At 42.1% G+C, this 12,011-nt stretch overlaps 1 long non-coding RNA gene across 1 annotated transcript; it reads left to right on the forward strand.

The window, feature by feature from the left end:
* The first annotated feature begins 1,669 nt into the window (after window positions 1-1,669).
* On the forward strand, window positions 1,670-7,246 carry LOC135709190 (uncharacterized). The gene is made up of 4 exons (XR_010518339.1): window positions 1,670-1,846; window positions 4,310-4,420; window positions 5,306-5,515; window positions 6,837-7,246. It is a non-coding gene; the product is annotated as an uncharacterized LOC135709190 (long non-coding RNA).
* The last annotated feature ends 4,765 nt before the right edge of the window (window positions 7,247-12,011 follow it).

Consider the following 12,011-nt stretch of genomic DNA (forward strand, 5'->3'; position numbering starts at 1 on the left):
ACACTTTGTTTTTAACACAAACTAATGAATCAAAACCTCAAACTTATCCAAAAGTATCGAATCACAGATGTTAGCTAAGGAAAGAGTAGCGTTTTATTAACAGTGTATATTTGGGTCGGGGTCATAAGTTATCATCGTTGGTAAACCAACTCAACTCAGTTTCAAGGTCAAAACCTCCTACTGACCATCAATATCTTTCGATTCCGGTCTCAAGCGATCCCTTTTAAACTGTATAAATTGTTGGACCAACACTCAAGAAAAACGAAATAAAATATATATATATATATATATATAAGCTATACTACATTTAACAATTAAAAATAGTATTTTAAATCTACTAAAACAGAACATGCAGATTTTCAAAATTTAACATATTAATAAAGAATTCCGGAATAATATTTACAGTTTTTACAAAATTACTCTAGAGTACGGTGTGAAAAATTTCATCACCTTTAGAAACGTTTTGCTATGTCGGAGTAAGCCGTTATCAGTGAATCAACTGTGGCTTTTTGTGATAACGTTATCAGTTTTATCAGTGTGTGCGTACGGAAGACTGTGAACTACCAAACTGTCAAATGCCTATTATTTCAGAACGTATTGTTAAAAGTGGTGTGCTGTTGATGAAGTTGTGGCTAAAATCTAGGTAAAAAGGTACTTTTTTCAGAAGAACTGTTATCAATTTGATGACTAGTCGAAACTTATTTTGGCCTATTGATCATTTTTGCTAGTTTTTCTTCTCGGAAATTTCCTTCTCCAACGATTTTAGCTAGAAGTTCATCATGTACACGGAGATGAAAAACAACCCAAAATTAAGTACTTTTCCCTCAATTCCGGGGTTCAGCCCAATAACCCAAATTTGAGTAAATCGCATATAGTAGTTTCCATTTAAAACCAGCAAAAAAAATTACCTACTCTTAAGTATATTCTACCCAAAATTAAGTTTAATTCTCACAAATTTGAGAATATGCAATTTACTCAAAAGTAACTTATTGGGCTGAACTATATCGTTGGGTCGAATCTCTTGTTCCTTTTTTGACAACAATAACGAGTGCAAGTGAGAGGCTGAAGTCAAAATTAAGTAAAAAGAACTCAAATTTTGGGTAGTATTTTTTCTCCGTGTATGGGGATTGCATGCTGGACATACAATCAGGTAAGTATGGACAAAAAAAAATGTGGTTGATTCAATGTCATCTTACTACGGTTATCCATTCTCCTATTGTACGCTCACTCTCTCTCACATTATGCACTGCTATTACCAACTGATTGCAACCCAGTTTCAAAACTTTGTTTACGATATTGTAAACAATTCAGTTGATTGCGTAAAGTGCATAAATGGGGTTATTTGAAACTACACACAGCTATTTGACAACAAAACGAAAATTAAAGTATTTAACAAATTATTCATTACAAAAATACTAAAATTAATGATTTCCTAGTTGAATGCATTCGGCAATGTCTTTCTTTGACACATTCTTTACTTAACTAGTGATTCTCTCCTCGATATAGAATTACGCAATAGGATTAGGAATACTGGACCAGATGAAACCGTTTTCGGTTCAGTAGCCCTCCTCACCATTGACCTTCTGTAACTCAAGAATCAAACAGTTATCAATTGGTGGTACCACGCTTTATTTTTAGATTCTTCTATTTTAGGCCTTCAGATCCGCTGCCGAGAAGATACCTAAAGATCTTCCATTGAGATCTGAGATCTCATACGAGCTGTTGCCTTTTTTTGCAACGATGACGCACGCTTTATACTGCGGACCTAACTTCGCGTTAAAGTCCTTTCCAGCAGATGACAAAGTAAAGCTCCGTTTGAAGACTCGTTGTCCGACAGTGAATGTAGGTGAGTAGCGTTTGTGACGTAAGTCATATTGCCGTTTCGTGCTCTCGTAGGCTCTCTTCAAGTTCTCCCTCACGAGCTCGAAGTTCTTTTTATTAACTCCCTGCATCCTTACCCCACGTTCTTCTTCCGAGAGCTCACTCTCATCTTCCCTCCGGTGATCTGATCCTAGAGTTACCATCTCATGCCCGAAGATCACTCGGTACGGGGTGTACTTCGTCGATCCATGTATGGTGTTGTTCAATACGAACTCAATTTCTGAAATTTTAGTATCCCAGAGCTTCTGATCGTGACGGACGTACGTGCGGATCATCGAGTTTATCGTCCTGTTAAGCCGTTCTGCTGGGTTTGCTTGACTTCGGTGTCGTGAATTGGCCCAGTGCTGGATTTCATATTTCCTCAGCAGCTCTTGAAATTCCTTTGATAAAAAGGTAGTCGCATTATCCGTTATAACGTACTGCGGAACGGACAGTCTTCGGAACCATCTTTCCTCCAAGATTGTGCACAGACTCCCTGAAGAGATTTTCTTTACCGGAACAAGCAGGCAGTACTTAGAGAAAACGTCTAAGACGACTAATAAGTGGGCATTGCCCTGCTTGCTTCTAGGCAAAGACTGTATGTAGTCCATGCACACAATCTGGAAAGGCCTGGTCGCGATTCGTTGATTTCCCATTTCCGGAGCAGTTGATGTCGTTGAATGCTTGTTCTCCTTGCAAGCCTCGCATTTTCCTACGTACTTCTTAACGTCAGCACACATCCTAGGCCAATAGTACTTTCGTTTGACACTCTCGATGCACTTCTCGAATCCGATGTGCATCATGCCATCGTGTTCCTGGTGCATGATTCGTGAACGTTCGGACTCAGGTACACACTCCTTCCATTCAAATCTGTAGTCTAATACATCCGATTTGGCAGCTACAAACTTGAACAATCGACCATCCTCGATCCGGAAGTCGATGTATTTTTCGGGTTCGTTTTCAACTGATTCATACAGATTGTGGTATCATGTGTCCGCTTCTATCACCTCCAATGCTTCAATGGACCGAGATAACGCATCTGGGACAATGTTCTCCTTCCCTTTACGATGTTTGATCTCCACATCGTATTGGTGCAAAGTAATGCTCCATCGGCTCAAACGCGATGAGGATCTCCATTTGGCTCTCATTATAAAAGAGAGTGCCGATGAATCCGTTACGAGAGTGAACCGAGTACCCTCTATATAGCATCGAAACTTCTCAATGCAGCGAAGGGCAGCCAACCCCTCCTTCTCTGCTGAATGATAATTAAGTTCGGCTCCTTTTAGCTTCTCTGAGTGGTATGCTATCACTCTTTCCACCCCACTGTGTACCTGAGTGAGAACACCTGCTAGAGCGGTATCACTAGCGTCTGTCTGCACGCAAAACGAAAGACTGAAATCGGGATTAGCCATAACAGGGGCAGTAATTAGCCTCTCCTTGATAGCTTTAAATGCATTTTCTGCTGCCTCATTCCACCGCACTTTCTTGGGTTTGTTTTTCAACAAATCGGTGAGTGGTGCGGTGAGTTCGCTGAATTTGTCGATAAACCTGCGGTAATAATTTACCATACCGATGAATCTTCTCAGTGACCTTACTGACTTTGGGGCCTCGTATCCAAGAATCGCTTGGACTCGATCCGGGTTAGGCCGTAATCCTTCTTCCGAGAGGATGTAACCGAGGTAAGGCAGTTCGTAGCAGCAGAATTTGGATTTCTCCAGATTTATAAATAAATTCGCCTCTTTTAATCTTCTAGCTAACTCCCTTAACTTCTGTACGTGCTCCTTAAACGTGTGACTCGCTACCACAATGTCATCCAGATACACGAAAATGGCTGGTTCTAGTTCTCCATGCCCCAAAACTTTGTCCATCAGCTTACTCAGCGTTGCCGGACTATTCACCAGTCCGAAGGGCAACCTGGTAAACTGGAAAAGTCCCTTACCTGGTACTGAAAAAGCAGTAAATCTACGGGATTCACGGTTCAAGGGCACCTGAAGAAACGCTTGTGATAGGTCTATCGTAGTTAGGAATTTGAATGGACCCAATTGGCTAAGAATTCTATTCTGATGGGGGAGTGGATATGCATCTCTCTTTGTTCGCTCATTGAGCTTTCTTGCGTCGAGACAAAGTCTCACATCCTCACTGTCTCGCTTCTTGACGGGAACAACTGGCAAAGCCCACTCCGATTCGGATGGCTCGACTACTCCGTCCCTGATCATGTTATCCAGCGCTCGATGGATCTTCTTCTGGATCTCTGGACTCCAAGGGTACGGATTTTTACGAACTGGATCAGAATTTATAAATTCGTCCTTTAGCTCGATTTTGTGTTCGATGAGACTGGTTTTCCCCAAGTGGCCTGGACTCGCTCCTAAAAATAAACTTTTTACCTCCTTCAGTTGCCGTTTTTGGTCGTCGCTCAGCTCACTAACACTTTCTACTGATTCAATTTCAGCATCATCGATCGCGTCGACGGATTGAGAAACTGTTGGACGAATTCCAAAGGCCTGCCAGAAGTTATATCCCAAGATGCAACGACGATTCAAGTTGGGAGCAGCCAAGACCGGTAAGATTTTGGTTTCTCCATTAAATGTTATTGGAATGTCGGTGGTCCCTATGACATCTAAGTCCTGTCCTCCTGCTGTTTTTAAGTTAACCCTAGTGGGTCTCAATTTTAATTTTAAATCACTCACTAGTTTCCTACCACCTATTCCTAACACTGTTCTAGCAGCACCACTGTCTAACAGTCCTACGATAGAAATTCCCCACATTTCCACTCTCACGAATGGTCTTGCGTCATCGCTGAGTGTTACCAGTATAGTTGCTATCTCCTCAGTTGTATCTCCACTCACTCGCGAGTAACCCAGCTGTTCGAGAGCTTCTGGAACTACTGGTCCTATGTGAGGTCTTGTGGAGACAGTCTTCGGGCCGTTTTTTGACTGGCAATACGGGCAATCTCTCGTTTTGAAGCCCGGAAAACCACAACGTTCACAGAACATCTTCCGTTCCTTGGTACAATCCTCGAAATCGTGACCTCCTTCATGGCAATTGTAGCATACATTCTTTCTCAATGGAATGTACGCATTGACGATTCTCTGAAGGGCATTAGTTCCACTAGGACCTGGAACAGGACTGCTGGTTCTTTGTCTAGTGTCCGGCTTCGGATTTGGTTTGATGGAATTGATCTGCTTTTGGTGGCTTTGGTAGACATTTTGTTGCTGTTTCCATGGACGCTTCTGAAGCTGTTGGTTATCACCTGGTCTAAACTGGCGATTTGAATCTCCCCTATTCTGGTTTCTGTCCTGATACCTGCCACGATTGTCTTGGAACGTTTGCTGTTGTCTAATTTCATCGATTTGTACAACCTCTTTTCTCGCAAACCTAACATCCTTCCTCTGATACATGTGCCAGTTGATTGAATCGAACCGCTTACCGAAATCCTTCATTCTAGGTATCGAATCAACGTTCGCAGCCAGCAATGCAATACGGAAATCATCTCGAGTATTGCGAAACAGAACATCGAACTTCCTCTTCTCATCCCACGGATTTGACATGCCGCGAAAGATCCGGACCATGTCCAAGTAAAAGTCCTGGAACTTCTCCCTGACACCTTGCTTCCGGTTGTTAGCTTGCCGTTCGTAGACGTAGTCGATGTCGACAGGTAAAAACTCCTTTTTCAACTCATCTACCAGCTCATTCCACGATCCTAGTTCCCTACTAACTTCCATATACCAGGATCTCGCCTTCTGTGTAAACAGATGATGAGCTCCCTGAAACAGCTCAGTGTCCGAAAACCCTTCTGACTTAGCGTTAAATTCCACCTCCTTAAGAAATTCATTCAACCTTCTCCCATTATCCATCCCATCATATCGAACTGTCCATTTGTGAATTGGAAACCTACTATGTATTGATCGATTCCTCTCTCTTTCCCTGTCATTCATTTCATTTACTTTATTTGCTACCGTTTTCCTCTCCTCTGCGCTTTTCAGTGTTTCCAACGAATCATTCTTCTGTTTAATCCACTCCAGAAAATTTACTGGTTTTGGATGAGCCTTTTCTACCCTTTTCTCCTGTCGTACTCTTTCCTCAATTCGAGTGCTGTTGTTGGTTTGAAGCGAGGGGGGCGACACATCTAAATCTCAATTCTAGATGCTCAACAAATCTCACACTCGCGAATCAATCTTCGAAAAATCTTATTTCATTTATCGCATCTATTTGCATCGCGCATAATATTTTTGCAAGAAATCTTCAGAATCGTCATCAATCTTCTTTCTATCTACTCCGCGTGTGCGCAGCAAAGCACAACAAAACACAATTTTCCCTGCATCGTAGATAGAGTCGCCCCCCTCGGTTTGAAGTGGGGCATCCTGTGACTGACTTACGGATTGTTTTGATTCCAGCACTGTGATCCGTTGGAGCAATAGACTCACAACTGACGTCAGTTGCTTGATCTCATTCGCCAATTTATTTCTCTCACTATCCACCTTCTCAGACTCACTACCACCAACAGACTCTACTACAACACTCTCCTCTCTAAGCTCAGTTATGCTCTCCTCAGCGGAACTCTGGACTGGATTTTCATTCTCGTTTTCCTCTTGCTCCTGATCAGCGTTCATGTTCTCTCCCTCATTACGAAGCTGGATCAAACTTTCATTGATGACCGCCAACTCAGCCTCTCTCACTTCTGGAAGATGGGAGGTTGCTGAAAAGTACACATTGAGCAATTTCACACACTCTCCGGCTATCACAGCTAGACTGTTCAATTCATCTTCTTCTTTGACGTTGACTCTCAACCGCTGCATTCGAAAGAGAATATGAATCAGTCTGCTTTTGTACAGCTGGTCTGGGGCTTTCTTCGATCGTCGCTTTTCCAAATGGTTTTTTATTCCATTCAGCTTATCATCACAAACCTCTAGCTCGTCTACTACCGATTCACAAACCGACGAAATCATAACACCTACTTTCTCTTTTTCCTCTTTCAGATGACTTCTCAGTGTTCTCTCTGATGCGCTCCGTGAAGATACAATTGCGAGACCACGGATCCTTAGCTCGTGTTGCAGCTCATCTATCGTCAGATGGCCAGGATTCAACGCATGGTACTGTGCCGACAAAAGAGACATGCTAGTCTCCGCCATGTTCATTCAACAACACAGGAAAATCGTAGAATAAAAATTGAAAAGAACCTAAAATATTGCTCAAGTGGAGCTCCCACTCAAAATTAATTGAAAAATCCTATTGTTGCACACTTTTGTTGCTTGAAAGCAGATTATTAAAAATTTGAAATCCTAAAATTTGTTCACGCTCCCTACTGAAGCAAATAATTTTAAAAAAAAAACCTAGTTTTAGCCTGTTTTTTTTTTCAATAAACGTTTTGTTTTTCTTTGGTGTTTTATTCAACAGTCGAAATTCACACAACACTGATATAATTCCGGAATTTGCCGCGAAAACTCCAACTATTCAACTTATATTGTTTTAGTAAGTTTTTCTTTATGTTGGTAGCTATTCAGACCATTGACTGACATCCAAGACCCCTCTTAATGAACAAATTCTGTTGAATTTTTATTCATCAACCAGGTTACCTATTTTGTGTGTTTTGTGGTTCAGTTTATTCGCGAAGTCTGGATGTTTTCCCAGAGACTTCTGCAAAGACACGCAAATGGTATTCAAGTGTACCCGAGCACTGATATTCTACGCAAATTTTCAGTTGGGCGCCAAGTGTAACAGGTGGGGTACTCCCTGCCCAGCACTAATGAGACCCCCCTCTACACTACCTCAGGGTCGGCATGCGCGCTCGAATATCACGGCCAAGGAAACACTCGAATATCTAACACACACAACACTTGTTTAGCTATAGGCACCTTTATTGTTCCCACTTTCGTCCCACTTTCTTATTCGCTATCTCCTACCTCGTTACGCCTGACGTTTCTTCTAATTCTTCAGCGCGGGCCCGCTGTTGGTCCTTCCACAGCCACTCCTTCACCTTCCTCAGCTTCCTTCTGGGTACTTTTCACAGGCCAGTCGGTTCCTTTCCTCGACTTGGTTCGCAAGCAGGTCGCGTACTTCGGTACTTTCCGCGACGGCTCTTCGATCTCTCTCTCTCTCCTCACTATACTCGTGGCGTGGCGATGGGCCGTTGGTTAGTATTCCCGGATACCTTCGTATCGGAAGGTGCTCCGTGTCTAACCGTATGCCGAATAACGGACACTACGGGGTCTGACCACGCCGTGGATGAATTGCCAGCGGTAAACTACGGGGTCCTGGATGGTTCTGCACCTCACTCTCCTTCTTCACTTTTTTTTCACGTCCTCACGGTTTTTTACTGGTTTCGGACTTGCTTGAACTAGCTTTACGAAGTATCGCTGTTGAGTATCGCCAATCAAATAATTCTTGACGATGGCGGCTGACCTATCCTCTCTCCTCCTCGCTGAGCCATCGTCCTTCCGCCCTATTTCGCCTCATCATGGCCCCATTATGCCACCTCCTAATGGCCTCCAAATCCAGTAAACAGTGCCATCTGGTGGTAGGTAGCGGATCTTCCTGTCGTTTAGGCGGTGTGGCTGTGTACTGTCCAGTGGGTGATTTTGTGGGCGATGGGTGGTGTTGGTAGCTTGTATTCAAACCTTTCCTTGGCATATTGTTATACATAAAATACGAAACACTAATCGTGACAATCTCACTAATCTCAGACAAACAGACACACCACTGGTTACACATTCTTAATGTTAAGCTCAAAGATAAAAACCAACAGGCTCAGTGATGAAAGTATAAAAACCAGCATATTTTTTATGAGGCAACTGAGTTTTCAATTACAGTAAAACATACTTTGGCAAAACATGTATGTAAACAAACTTTGTTAGAGTCATGGGGGCTCGAGCACTACTGGCTCAGAGCTTATGACGGGAATCGACTGAAAAAGAGCAAACCAGTTTTAAACTTGAGAAAAATTTCAAGCAGTTTTCCATTGGCTTGCAAAATAAAATTGATCGACTCCGCAGTACCCAGGTTCTGAGGCGTGATTACCTCTGATCGCGCCGAGTCTCTTAATGAGTCTTAAGAGTGTTATATGCGACAGTTAGAAGATACTGAGAGGTTAGCACATATCATCGGCAAGAGACGTGCGTGTGAGAAAATTTGCGAAAAAATCTAAGGGCACCGGTGGGATTCGAACCCACAATTCCCATTCAGTACACGGGTGCATTGCCAATTATACAACGGTGGACCTATGGTCTACGGATGTATTTGGCTAATGACATATGAGTTTCGAATCCGTTTCCCTCCCTTAGTCTTTTTGCGCAAGCGTTCTCAATACACAACAATCGTCTATTACCGACGATATGTGCTTGTACCGCAACCACTCAGTATCGGTCGATGTGAACAAACACAACTCGTCTCTGTTCTACATCACACATGTTGGATACGGGATGTCCAATGCAGTATAAATAGAGCAATGAGCAAAAGAGTGAGTTCGTAGATCATTTTTATGAGATTACAATACTGGACGGTAGATAAGAACAGTAACTGCATTTGCTGCTTCTGAATGTTTGGCTCCCGCTTGACAGTTCACACTGGCTCCCAAGTGACAAGCACCTTGAGTGAGTCCGCAGTACTCAGCTCAGAACATCCCGGAAGCATCGACTGGGATTGAACCCAGGCCTGCTGGGGTGAGAGGTAATCACGCTTACACACCTCCGGTGCCGCTACTTATTTTTGTTGATGGCATTTCTTTTTTTAATAAATTATTACTGTATTTGAGCGATCTTTATTTTACCATTGACACAAATAAGAAAATGCAGAAGTTAATAAAAAAACCAGGCGCACCCATTATATTTAAGTTCTAGAAATGATTACTTTTTACACATTTCAAGGCCTGCACAGCAAAACAAAATGTAATATCGATCAATGTAATTCAAGCTGATGTATGAAATAATGATGTAATAGCAAAAAGCAGATACAATATTACATCAATGGATGTAATTTTGTTCGCAAAATCGATGTACATCGTACAACGTTACTTTACACAACCGATGGATTGACCTGGTTGCAGCAGTTTGGATGTAATATTCAACAACTTTTTTTTCTGTGTGTATAGAGATTGAAGCGAAGCGAAAATCTCATACAAAATACTAAATTTTTCACCAGCGTGAAAAAAGCAAATGGCAAATTTTTCACTTCGCTTTGAACTGTAAACAGATACGATCCAGCGAAATCTAATGTTGTGGATCGCATCTTTTTCGCTTCCATTTTTTTTCGCGCATGCAGCGAAAAGTTGACGTTTCGGAAGAGCGTATCTGTCAGATTTTCACTTCACCGGAGGTGTAAACTGATCGATTTCGTTTCACATGAACTGTAAACTGCGAAAAAAGGAAACTGGAAAACGTTCCACAAACATTTTTTCACAACCTTTTTCGCTATAGCTATAGCGAAATTTCATGATTTTTCGCGTGCTTCAATTTTCTTTTCGCTTCGATCTGTATACCAGGCTTTACTGTAAAAACCGTTCTTGAAAAAAAATGTGTAAAAAATACACATTATTTTACGCAGTAGAGCGAATTGCCTCACTACCTTCTGACCATTATTTCATTTTTACGGATAGTCTTAGCTCATTGGAGGCTATTCGTTCAATGAGGCCGATGAAGCACTCCTCGTATTTCCTGCCTGAAATACGAACTAAACTGAGTGCTTTATCTAACTGCTCCTATACTATCACCTTAGCTTGGGTCCCATCTCATTGCTCAATTCCGGGTAATCAGAAAGCGGACTCATTGGCTAAGGTGGGCGCTATGGAAGGCGATATTTTTGAGCGACAAATCGCCTTCAACGAATTTTTCTCCATTGCTCGCCAGCAAGTCCTCATCAGTTGGCAACAAAAATGGAATGATGGTGAATTGGGAAGATGGTTACATTCTATTCTCCCACAGGTGTCGAACAAACCATGGTTCAAAGGGTTGGACATGAGCTGCGACTTTATACGCGTTATATCAAGGCTTATGTCCAATCACTGCTCGTTAGACTCGCACTTCTATCGAATTGGGCTCTCAGGCAGCAATTTATGTGCGTGTGGCAGTGGTTATCACGATATCGAGCATGTTGTTTGGTCGTGTACCTTACACCGTGTTGCCAGATCTGAGTTATCCACATCCCTCAGGGCCCGAGGAAAACAACCCGCGATACCCGTTAGAGATGTCTTGGCGAGCCGAGACCTTGACTATTTGAATTTAATTTATGTGTTTTTAAAACGGATAGATTTGAGGATTTAGAAGTTAGTGTCATCTTGTGTTCCCCCAAGTTGTTAGCTACCCATCGGTGTACCCCCATGTTTGTCTTTTTCATCAGAGTGTCGCCTAGTTCGAGATCAAGAGCACGTTGCTCTCCAAACCTTGTGTTCACAATCCCTACCCTGCCATCCATTTGTTACAATTTGTTACCCCTTACCTCGAGATAGCCGCGAGTAATCGGCCCCCGCTTTACAAACGTTAGTTTTAAGTAATTTTGTTATCTAAACAATGAATATCGGCTCCGCAAAGCTACAGCAAATGAGCCTGGAAAAATAAACACGGAACCAAATTTTCTTCATTTAAGTTAAAAATATATATGTTTATTAAATAAAAATATGAATAGTTCAAAGTAAATTAAAAACATGTTTTCAACAAAAATATGTATGTTTAAATTAAATTCAAAAGCATGTTTATTTCAACAATACATAATCTGGGTAATCAATTTTTAGCGTGTCCTTTTTTCCTTCTTGTTTACATTCGGCAAACTTAACCGAAAACGGCCTGCAAGCGGCGAAACCAAAGTAGAGGGTCCGGAAACCAACGCAAGCAAGTGCTCCAAGCTCGACAAAACCGGTGGAACATCACAATATTAACGTCAATCCGTCGTTTCTGATGCTGATCCCCATATCATCCTCACCCCCCACCCGACGTCGAAAGAAAAACAGATCATCCCCGAACACTAAACTTAGAAAGAGGCCGGTATGAGGACCAGCGTCAGAAACGAAAAATGACGCTAATATCACAAAGTTTCACCGGTTTTACTGAACTGGATCTGATCGGACACCCACCCCGACGGCCCCCCGGATCCAAACATCCACAGACTTTCCATAATAGCAGAAATTTCTATTTATTTGCTATCAATTTTATTTTGATTTATTCAGC

Source organism: Ochlerotatus camptorhynchus, unplaced genomic scaffold, assembly GCF_037179485.1.
Source record: "Ochlerotatus camptorhynchus isolate MF236.1 unplaced genomic scaffold, CSIRO-AGI_Acam_v1.1 ptg000354l, whole genome shotgun sequence".
Lineage (NCBI taxonomy): Eukaryota > Metazoa > Arthropoda > Insecta > Diptera > Culicidae > Ochlerotatus > Ochlerotatus camptorhynchus.